The 11,263-nt window shown below is 36.9% G+C and overlaps 2 non-coding genes across 2 annotated transcripts; both read left to right on the top strand.

The window, feature by feature from the left end:
* The first annotated feature begins 9,645 nt into the window (after positions 1 to 9,645).
* Positions 9,646 to 9,764, top strand: LOC149409498 (5S ribosomal RNA). The gene has a single exon (XR_016305170.1). It is a non-coding gene; the product is annotated as a 5S ribosomal RNA (ribosomal RNA).
* A 323-nt stretch (positions 9,765 to 10,087) lies between these two features.
* LOC149409497 (5S ribosomal RNA) lies at positions 10,088 to 10,206 on the top strand. The gene has a single exon (XR_016305161.1). It is a non-coding gene; the product is annotated as a 5S ribosomal RNA (ribosomal RNA).
* Positions 10,207 to 11,263: the final 1,057 nt, after the last annotated feature.

Below are 11,263 nucleotides of genomic sequence, written 5' to 3'. Positions count from 1 at the left end.
ACCTCGCGACAATCTACGAGAAATTTTCAAAAAATCGAGACACAATCACGAGAGATTACACGCTCCCAATAAAGTTGTCAAACCTCCACCGGACTTTTCGAAACCCCCTCCAAATTGGGTAAACAAGAAACAAAAACTAATACCCAACCTCTCGGGAATCCATTTCACTCCAAGGCCTAAGGAATGGATAGAGTGGTTGAGACACGTAAAATACTTCAACCAGGCCTTACATCTTTCAACTGTTAGTTGCAAAGAAGCTCAAGACGGAAGACCCTACGCTCAATTCTCCGTCAATAATGTCACCTTTTCGGGACTTATGGATAGTGGCGCATTTATTAGTTGCCTCGGCAATAATGCACACATACCTTTCGTCAATTGCGGATTTAGAATCAAAATGCATTCTACACACGTTACAACCGCAGACAATACAGCTCAAACTGTCACAGGTTCTCTAGCACTACCTGTCAGTTGCGGAAACAAAACAATCACGATCAATTTCTTAGTAATTCCTTCGATATTTTTTATTTTTATTATTTTTTTTTTTTTTTTTATTTATTTGCAAAAACAGTACAAAAACCAATACATTGCAAAAGCGGTAAACAAATTATTGAAGAAAATTTTATACATAAGTATACAGTTAAAACATATGCAAAAGCGGTAAACAAAATATGGAAAAAAAAATTATACATAAGTATACAGTTACAAAAGTATACAGTTACATAAGTATACAGTTACAAAAAAAATTATACATAAGTATACAGTTAAAACAAATACAATATTTCGCGCTTAAAGTCGTTGTAGGACATATGGAAAATATCCAAGTTAGCTGGAAGGGAGTTAATTAACCTAGTGAGTCTTCCCAGGGGCATCACCATTGGTAAGTTAGTTCTGGACCTGGGAAGAATTAAAAGCCTGTGTTGGCGGCCTCTCGTGAAATTATCCGGGACATAAAGTCCTATTTTTGACAGAATGTCTGGAATTGATACTAAACCATTCAGAAGCTTGTAAGCCATCATCAATAATGCGACGTCCCGTCTGGAACTAAGGCTGCAGATATTCAGCATTCCCGAGATAAATGCTGTTGGAAACAGCCATGGGTAAAAACCAAACTCTCTCATATAGAGGTATCGTAAAAATTTCTTTTGAATTTTCTCGACCATTAGTACATAGACAGTGTCCTCTGGCCCCCATACCTGAGATCCACTCTCGAGAATGCTACGCACTAAGCTAAAGTAAAGCAGCCTAATGACTGCAAGGTTTGTCAGTTCCTTTGAATTGTGTATGACAAAACCTAACATTCTTGTAGCTGATTTACAGATCTTTTCAATGTGAGCGTGAAATGTTAAGCGAGCGTCATACACAATTCCTAAGTCCTTATAAGTCACCGTATGCTTTAGTGATGTATCTTTCATTTTGTAATTAAAATATACGATCTTTTGTGACCTCGTAAAACACATGACTGAGCATTTTTGGAAGTTGAAACCGAGTTTGCTGTCAATACTCCAGTCAATAATTGCATTTATATCTTCCTGGAGCTTTTTACAGTCTTCTAATGATCTTATTCTTAAGAACAGTTTAATATCATCTGCAAAAAGTAAAAAACGGACGAATTTGATTTTTCCCCGAATATTATTTATAAAAATTAGAAACAATAAGGGTCCTAAATTGGAACCCTGCGGCACACCAGAGTTTGTAGGATACGCGTTAGAGTTAAAACCACCATAGGAAACGAATTGTTCCCTTTCTTTTAAATAGTTAGCAAAGAGTTTAATTAAGTTTTCGGAAAAACCAATTTCTTCAAGCCTACTTAAGAGCACTAAGTGATCAACCTTATCGAAAGCTTTCGCAAAGTCATGGTATGACGTGTCAACTTGCTCATTATTATCGAGCGCTCTCGCCACGTAATCAGTATATGCCATCAAGTTTGTAGTGGTTGATCGGCCACGTCGAAATCCGTGTTGTTGTTCGATCAAGAATGGTTCAACCTTGGCATATACATATTTATGAATAATTATTTCGAATAACTTGGCAGGTGCGGAAAGAATTGCTATAGGACGGTAATTGGTTGCCTGACACTTGTCACCATCTTTATGTAGAGGGGTAACTTTTGACAGCTTCCACAGTTTAGGAAAAATTCCGTTTTTAATCGTAAGATTAAATATATGTAGAAGTGGATTAGACAGTGGTTCAGAACAACCCTTAATGACGAAGGGTGGAATGAAATCCGGGCCAAATGATGTTTTTGGTTTCAATTTTCTTATTGCTAAACTGAAATCCATGTTATTAACGTTTTCTATAGATATGTTTTGAGCTTTTGTCAATCCAATCTGTCCTGGTACGTAAGAATCAAAATCAGCTTTTTCTGGATTATAGACAGATTGGAAATATTTTGCGAAAGCTTCCGGTACGTCAGTTCCTTTGTAAGTACAATCATTCAGAATAATATGATTTAAGAGGCCTCTGTCATTTTTTTTGTCAGAAACATATTTCCAAAATGACTTTGGATCGTGTTTAACATTATTCTCTACCTCCACAATATATTTTTTGTGTGCTATTGAAATGCTATGTTTAATTTTTGTACGATAGGATTTGAATAACTCGTGTTCACTATCCAAACCTGATCGTTTCCACCGTCGATGGTATACAAGCTTCGTCTTTATGTCCCCGATAATCTCACGCGAAAACCATCTAGGATAGTTTTCATTTCGCGGCGCTTTTTTTCTTAGAAAACATTTGTCAAAATACGCGTATAGGGTATCGTAGAAGTACTTAACTGCTTCGTCAACATCGGAGATCTCCAAGATAGCCAGCCAATTGTGGTCACGCAATTGGCTGTACAGCTTCTCAAAGTCTCCTTTGCGGAAATTCCAACCACGAAAGTTATTTTCTGAATGTAAACAACGACTTTTCAACGGTCTGTCATGATCAAGACTAATTTCTGACACAAGTGTCGGGTGATAATTATCTTCTTGAACAAGACAGAAATCGGATTTTTTTGTAAACATACTAAAGTTACTTAATACTAGATCCAAAGTACGATTACATGAGTTAAGTACTGTATTAAACTGCTTCAATTGAAAAAGTTCCATAACATATAAAAGCTCAGTGTTCACTGCACGTGGATTTTGTGAAGAATTAATGTTAAAATCACCAATCACTAAGATTTTTTTATCAACAAGGTAAGTTAAGTTACTAATTAAAGTTTCGAAAAAAGTCGTGTAAATATGCGTTTTTGAACTGGGTGGGATATAAACAGAACAAATAAATAAACATAAGCCTTGAATTGTGACTTTGACCCATAAATTTTCGTCTCCCGTTTCCAGATGGGAAAGTCGTTCGGCTCGCATGTTTTCTTCGTTTAGTAAAGCGAGCAGTAGTCCACCACCTCGTGTTTGTTGAGTGCTTCTGTCTTTTCGGAAAACTGTGTATCTGCTGTCGAAAATTTGCGCGTTAAATATCGAATCGTTTAGCCAAGACTCCGTAATCACGATGAATTTATGTTCTTGGTTAAGAACATTTTCTAGAAATTGATTCATCTTAGACCTGAGTCCTCGCACGTTCTGGTATAGTAGCAGTCATTTTGATTCGGTCGGCTTTTTCGCGTTTTCTTGACCTGAAATGCGTTTATTATAATATCTAAAATGACGGACAACCACTCCTCGGGGCCATAGTTCTTCTTTTAGTAGTAAATCTATGTTCTGCTCGTCGACTCCTATTTTAAAGGATGAGTATTCTTTAGAAAACGCCATAAACTTTTCAGCATTACAGCTGAGAGCTGTATTCGTTTTGACATGGGAAATGACTTCCTCCGTCGTCGTACGGGATCTAAGCGTGAAACGATAATACATTTTTGTTTGGGTATTACTTTAATCTTACTCGAGTCATTGGTTCCTACGACTAAAATTTTGTTTTTATTGCGTAAGGCGGCACTGTATGATAACAATGGGCAGGAGGGCGGCTCGGTGCGGGGGGTTTGCTTGACGTTAACGCCGCTGCTCTCAGCCGGTGTAACCGACTCGGAGGCGGGGGCGGGCGCAGGGGAAACGGTAACTGGTTCACTGCTGTCTGCCAAACGAGGCTGGCTGACTGCAGGTGTGAGAGAGATGGTATCAATATTCTCACCTGAGTTTGAATTTTGGTTGATTTTTGTTTTCGATCGCGTTGTAATCACCTTGTCATTCGCACTGTAGGTACTCCGAAAGACTTCAATACTCGTAACGAGCCGCGAAATGATATTATTTTGAGTGATTATTTCATTCGATAATTGCCGAATTATTCGCTCCTGTTCGAGATTTTTAGTTTTCATTGACGATAGTTGCGTGTAGCAATCATCCAGTACTGCGATGCTTTGCTTATTAGACATATTTATTATTATTATTCGTTAACAAAATACGCGCGACGAAACTGTGTGCGTCTTAACTCGTGACTCAGGAATTACTCATCTAAGATATCCCAGAACTTCATCCTCGGTGTAGACTTCTGGAAGGCCTTTAATGTCGCCCCCCAGGTATTTAACACTTGCAACAACACCTCTCACTCCACACAAGTTAGTGAGATTCGTACAGTAATACCTTACGAAAATCTAAGTTCTGCTCAATCACAACAATTAAAAAAAATGATCAGCAAATTCGAATCAATATCTTTCGAAAAATGCGGCTTAGGACTAACTAACCTGGTCGAACACCACATCAAAACCACTGGGCCACCCATCAAACAAAGGTACTATAACCTAGCTCCCCAGAAACTTAAACAATTGGAAAAAGAGTTAGACGAAATGTTGAGTTTAGGCGTGGTAGTTCCTAGCAGAAGCGCCTGGACAAACCCAACTCTACTTGTGTCAAAAAAGGACGGCTCAGCACGATTCTGCATCGACAGTAGAAGACTTAATGCTTGCACTGAGGCTGACGCCTATCCACTTCCATTTGTTCACGCCATCCTCGACAAACTACGAAACGCCAAGTTTATATCTTCAATTGATCTAAGCAAAGCTTTTTGGCAAATACCATTAGACGCTGCATCTTGTGAAAAAACTGCATTCGTCATACCAGGTAGAGGTATGTTCCACTTTAAAAGGTTACCATTCGGCCTCAAAAACAGCCCTGCCGAACTACAAAGGTTAATGGACAAACTATTCGGCCCAGAATTGGATAACAACTTATTTTGTTACCTAGACGACCTCATCATCATAACTGACACTTTCGAAAAACACATTGAAATGCTGGAAAAAGTCTTCCAACAACTCAAACTCGCCGGTCTCACCATCAATTTGAAGAAATCAGAATTCTGCAAGTCCCGCTTGCGTTATTTAGGCTTTATTGTCGACGAAAAAGGTCTGAAAACAGACCCAGCTAAAGTCGAAGCCATGGCAAATTTCCCCAGACCCAAAAACGCAAAAGAAGTCAAAGGTTTTCTAGGACTTGCCGGTTATTATAGAAGGTTCATCAAAGACTTCTCCAACATCGCAGCACCCCTCAACAAAATCACTGGTACACGCAAAGGCATCAGTAATTTCCTATGGTCCCCTGAAACCGAAAAAGCCTTCATCACTTTGAAATCTGCTGTACAAACAGCACCCGTGCTGAACTGTCCTGATTTTACGCTTCCTTTCACGCTCCATACAGACGCTTCTAATTTTGGAATCGGCGGAGTACTAACACAGGAATTTTCCGATGGCGAACACCCTGTAGCTTACTTTTCCCGTAGCTTAAACAAACACGAAAAGAACTACGGAATAACGGAAAAAGAATTACTGGCAGTAATGGATTCTATTCACCACTTTCGAGGATACATAGATGGTAGCAAATTCACTGTAATTACTGACCACAGTAGCCTAAAATGGCTAATCTCCTTGAACAATCCATCCGGTAGACTCGCTCGTTGGTCATCACGTTTGTCTCAATACACTTTCGATGTCATACACCGCAAAGGCGCCGACAACATTGTCAACTGACGCACTCTCAAGAATCGAGCTTGCTCTCCTAAACACCGAACCAACTGCCCCCATCTTTTCTACTAAGGACACCTGGTATCTAAAGATATTCAACGGTTGCATTAACTCTCCTCAACAGTTTCCCAATTTCATCATAAAAGAAGGACAATTGTACCGTAATTGCAAACCTCCTTTGTCTATCCTCGAAGACAATGCTTGGAAACTGGTTGTTCCTCCTGAAGAAAGAGAACAAATAATATTCAACAACCACAGTGCCCCGGAATCCATACACCCCGGAACCTTCAAGACATATAAGAAAATATCCTTGAAATATTATTGGCCCGGTCTTTTCAAACAAGTGCGAAATTATATTTCTAAATGCGACACTTGCAAAGCTTATAAACACAGCACCGCACCCCCTGCTGGTCTTATGGGTAAACCCAAACGCGCCGATAGACCACTGCAATCTCTGTCAATGGATCTTATTGGACTTTTCCCCAGAAGTTATGCTGGACACATGCATATACTCAGTGTAGTGGACATTTTCACCAAATATTGTTGGATTTTTCCTTTAAAAAGAGCCACCGCATCTGCAGTCGTAAGCCTTTTGGAAAAACACATATTTATACCTTACGGAACCCCCCGTACAATTATTGTGGATAACGGAAAACAGTTCATCGCAACTGAATTTAAGGAGTTTCTGTCCAAATACGGCATTAAGGACATCTTTTATAACACTCTCTACACACCACAGAACAACGCCGTAGAGCGTTATAACCAAAACATCAACACTGCCCTGGCTATCCTAGTTGATAAAGACCAACGCACTTGGTGTAAAAACTTGGAAAAAATTCAAGCAGCTATGAACAACACGGTAAATCTTACAACCGGTTACACCCCATTCTTCCTCAAACACGGTATGGAACAAATTGTTCACGGCTCTCTACATCGGAATATTGATTTTCCATCATCGGTCCCCTCATCTGAAGACCCTGTAGAAACATATGCCCACCGTTTAGAAGAACTCTCTGCTATCTACAGCGAAGTAACAGACGCTTTATTACTGGCCCACCAAGAAAGTGCGGACAGATACAACTTACGCAGGAAACATGTCACTTTTAATAGAGAAGATATTGTCTGGAGAAGAAATAACACATTGTCACAAGGTGCCATGTACTTCTCTGCCAAATTGGCACCCCGCTTTATCAAGGCTAAAGTACTGAGAAAAATCTCAGATTTGGTGTACACCCTGTCTGACATTTCTGGTAAACACATAGGCAACTACCACATAAAGGACATTGTCAAGTTTATTTATTGTTATTAAGTTTAATTTGTAGAACTCCATTTTATTTTTTTATTTTTTATATATACAATAATATTATTATTGGGTTTATAAAAACAGTTTATTTTTAAACAAGTTCTGCTGTGTAATTATTATTATTAAGCAAATCCTCGGCAGCCATAAAAACTGTGCATCGAGCGCAGAGGATATGGTTGAAGGAGGAGACTAAGGAATGTTGTCGGAAAAGGGACACAATACTTCACTACATCAAGGTATTGCATTCGGAATTAACTTTTAAACTGCATCCATGGGAATTTGACACCCTGGATTACGATACTCGTGAACACATCGGCGGAATTATATCTGATAAATTCAAAACTCAGGAAAATAAACTTAAAAAACTTGTCGAATCTAAAAATAAAAATGTAAAAGTCAATGAATATCAAAGTAATACAAATACGGAGTTTTATATAAAAACTATTAACCTATCAGGTGAAACTTTTGAAGAAGATGAAATAAATTTACTAGATAAAGGCTTCAAATATAAAATAAATTCAGATATCACTAAAAAACAAATTGAATGTTTGGCAATCGACACAGAAATTTCTCTGTCTAAAATAAAAAATAACGGCTTACCTAAACAAATAACAGCGGATATATTGAGAAAAACTTTGAAATCAACCAGTAAAAATAAAAATAAATTCAATATAAAAGAAACGGAAATTTTAAATGATATTAAAGCCAAAATTAAAAATAGTGACCTCACAATTACTAAAGCGGATAAGGGAAATTCCGTCGTTATATTAAACAAAATTGATTACTTAAATAAAGTAGAAGCATTCCTAAAACCAGAAGACTTTGAAATCTTAAAAAAGGACCCAACGGACAAAATTTCAGTAAACGTGCGCAACCTAATAAATAATTGCCAATCAATATTCCCAAATAAATTCGCTAGAAGAAGTGCAATGGTGATGAATCCAAGGGCTCCTGCATTATACGGACAACCTAAAATTCACAAGGATAATATCCCCATACGTCCCGTTGTTTCTTTTATAAACGCCCCAACGACAATACTCGCCAAAAAACTTAACTTTCTTTTCAAACAACATACTAAATTCTACCCAAAACATAGCGTTAAAAATTCTCTCGAACTTGTAAATAAAATAAAAAAACATTAATCTACCGCACAATTGCCAGTTCATATCTTTAGACGTGGTCAGTCTCTTTAGCAATATCCCTATTCAAGAATGCCTTAAAATCATTGAAGATATTTTAGACGAATCTAATATAAACCCAGTTACTAAAAAAGACTTATTCGATCTATTTAAAATTTGTGTTGAAACTAACTACTTTGAGTTTAATGATAAATTCTATCAACAAAACGACGGATTACCAATGGGATCGCCCCTCAGTCCACTTCTTGCAGAAATATTCATGGATTACATTGAAAAACAAATTTTAAATTCAATCTTTAGCAAACACATAATATACTATGTTCGTTATGTTGACGACATTTTTGTCTGTTGGAAAGGTACCAACAGACAATTAGATCTTTTTGTCACATTTGCTAACTCCATCAACCGTAAAATCTGCTTTACGGTTGAAAGAGAGAGTAATAATAAAATTAATTTTTTAGACCTAACTATCGGTAGAGAAAATAATAAACATACGTTTGAAATTTTCCGTAAGCCTACGTTTACAGATACGACCATTAATTATAAATCTTTACACCCATGGTCACATAAATTATCTGCCTACCACTCAATGGTACATAGGCTTACTAATATCCCACTCGACAAGAAAGCATACGAGAAGGAAAAAAATACAATCCTAACTATTGCTAAAAATAATGGCTTCAAGGGTAGAGACATTGAAAAAAAAATGGGTGTGTCAAGCCTACGCAAGACAGAAGTGAAACTTCTAGTATTCTTCTCTCTCTCTCTCTTTTCATTTCATTCTCTCTTTTTTTCTGTCTATTGACATATTTATAAGTAGCATGTGATAAAAAAAATTAAAAGTTATAAAAAAAGAAAAAAAAAATTAGTTAAAGCGGGGATCGAACCTCGGTTCTTCACGACCACAGTCGTGCGCTCTGCCTGTAGACAGCGAAGATGAGTTAGGAGAGTGAGTTAAACTAGGTATATAATATTAGCTAGGCTCCTATAGCGAAATGATCCCTTTTTTTCGTCACGGTCATGAGTCGGTTTTACTCCGGTCCTCGAAATTGCATGACGCGCGTAAAGAAGTTTCACTTCAAAAAATTCCTCCAAATTTATGGATATAATTACGATCTTTTTCAAGCGCGTATGTAATGATTATTTTTATCAACGTCGCATACACCTTGCTAATGTTTTCAGTATTATTAGGGCTTTTTTATACTAATTTTCATATATTTATTGGCAGGTAGAGTAGAAATTAATATTTTTTAGCGTTTGCCAACGACCATACCATGTTGAACACACCGGTTCTCGTCCGATCACCGAAGTTAAGCAACATTGGGCGCGGTCAGTACTTGGATGGGTGACCGCTTGGGAACACCGCGTGCCGTTGGCCCATTTTTTATGGTAATTTCATGTTTTTTTTTATTTTTTTATCGTTACTATAATTAATAATATCATAAAATTCTTTAACTTTTCAAGTATGCTACAGGCCTAAAATATTACTTAGTGGATTGATATTATGGTCAACCATTGAAAAAAAAAATTCCTACAAAGTTATGGATGTAATTACGATCTTTTTCAAGCGCGTATGTAATGATTATTTTTATCAACGTCGCACACACCTTGCTAATGTTTTCAGTATTATTAGGGCTTTTTTATACTAATTTTCATATATTTATTTGCAGGTAGAATAGAAATTAATATTGTTTAGCGTTTGCCAACGACCATACCATGTTGAACACACCGGTTCTCGTCCGATCACCGAAGTTAAGCAACATTGGGCGCGGTCAGTACTTGGATGGGTGACCGCTTGGGAACACCGCGTGCCGTTGGCCCATTTTTTATGGTAATTTTATGTTTTTTTTTTATTTTTTTATCGTTAACATCATAAAAAATTTTATATCATTCTTTAACTTTTCAATTATTCTACAGGCCTAAAATATTACTTAGTGGATTGATATTATCGTCAACCATTGAAAAAAAAAAAGGCGTTAAAAACAAAAAAATAATTTGCCATAGCCGAGAATCGAACTCGGATCAACTGCTTGGAAAGCAACTATGCTGACCATTACACCACCAACGCCAGTTGTCGAGATGAGCTAAGAAGCATTTATATTTTACTTCAAAACTTTGACTAGATCAAATGAACTTTAATCGGTCCCGCATTTTCGTTTCGGTCATGAGTTGGTTTTACTCCGGTCCACGAAATTGCATGACGCGCGTAAAGAAGTTTCACTTCAATAATTAATAATAACAAACACAAAAATAACCTTAAATTAATTTACCCAACGACTAATACTAAGACGAATAATAAATTCGGGTGTTTAGAATTCATCGGACAGACATCTAATAAAATTGCCAAAGTCCTCAAAAAGTGTGGTTTAGATATTGCCTTCCGCACAAATAACAACTTAGGATCATCTCTTAAAAACTCAAAAAGTAAGGTCCTCAAATTACAAAATAGTGGCATTTATAAACTCCAGTGTGACGAATGCAACGCTGTTTATGTTGGACAAACGGGCCGGTCCTTTAACACTAGGTTTAAAGAACATATAAGATCTTTTAAAAATAATAATAAAATACAATCTCAATTTGCCAAACATCTCCTAGATGAAAATCACTCACTTAATGATAATAATAAACCAACTCCGTTACACGTACAAAATAAAGGCCGTAAACTGAATCTTTTAGAGCAGTTAGAAATTAACAAAAACTCTAATAATCCGAAAGCTATTCTAATTAATGAACAAACAAATATAATTCGTTCACCCCTACTAGATATCTTCAAACCTAATGCAAATATGAGTGCACTATGAAGTACTTAATTATGCTATTAAAATAACCCTATGAGTCATCGTTTGGGAATAACTAACATAAAGACATTCAGTCAAA

Source organism: Hesperophylax consimilis, chromosome 30 (assembly GCF_061612785.1).
Source record: "Hesperophylax consimilis isolate HC1 chromosome 30, BYU_Hcon_1.0, whole genome shotgun sequence".
Lineage (NCBI taxonomy): Eukaryota > Metazoa > Arthropoda > Insecta > Trichoptera > Limnephilidae > Hesperophylax > Hesperophylax consimilis.
The sequence above is the reverse complement of the archived record's forward strand: the minus strand, read 5'-3'. Positions and strand labels throughout refer to the sequence as shown.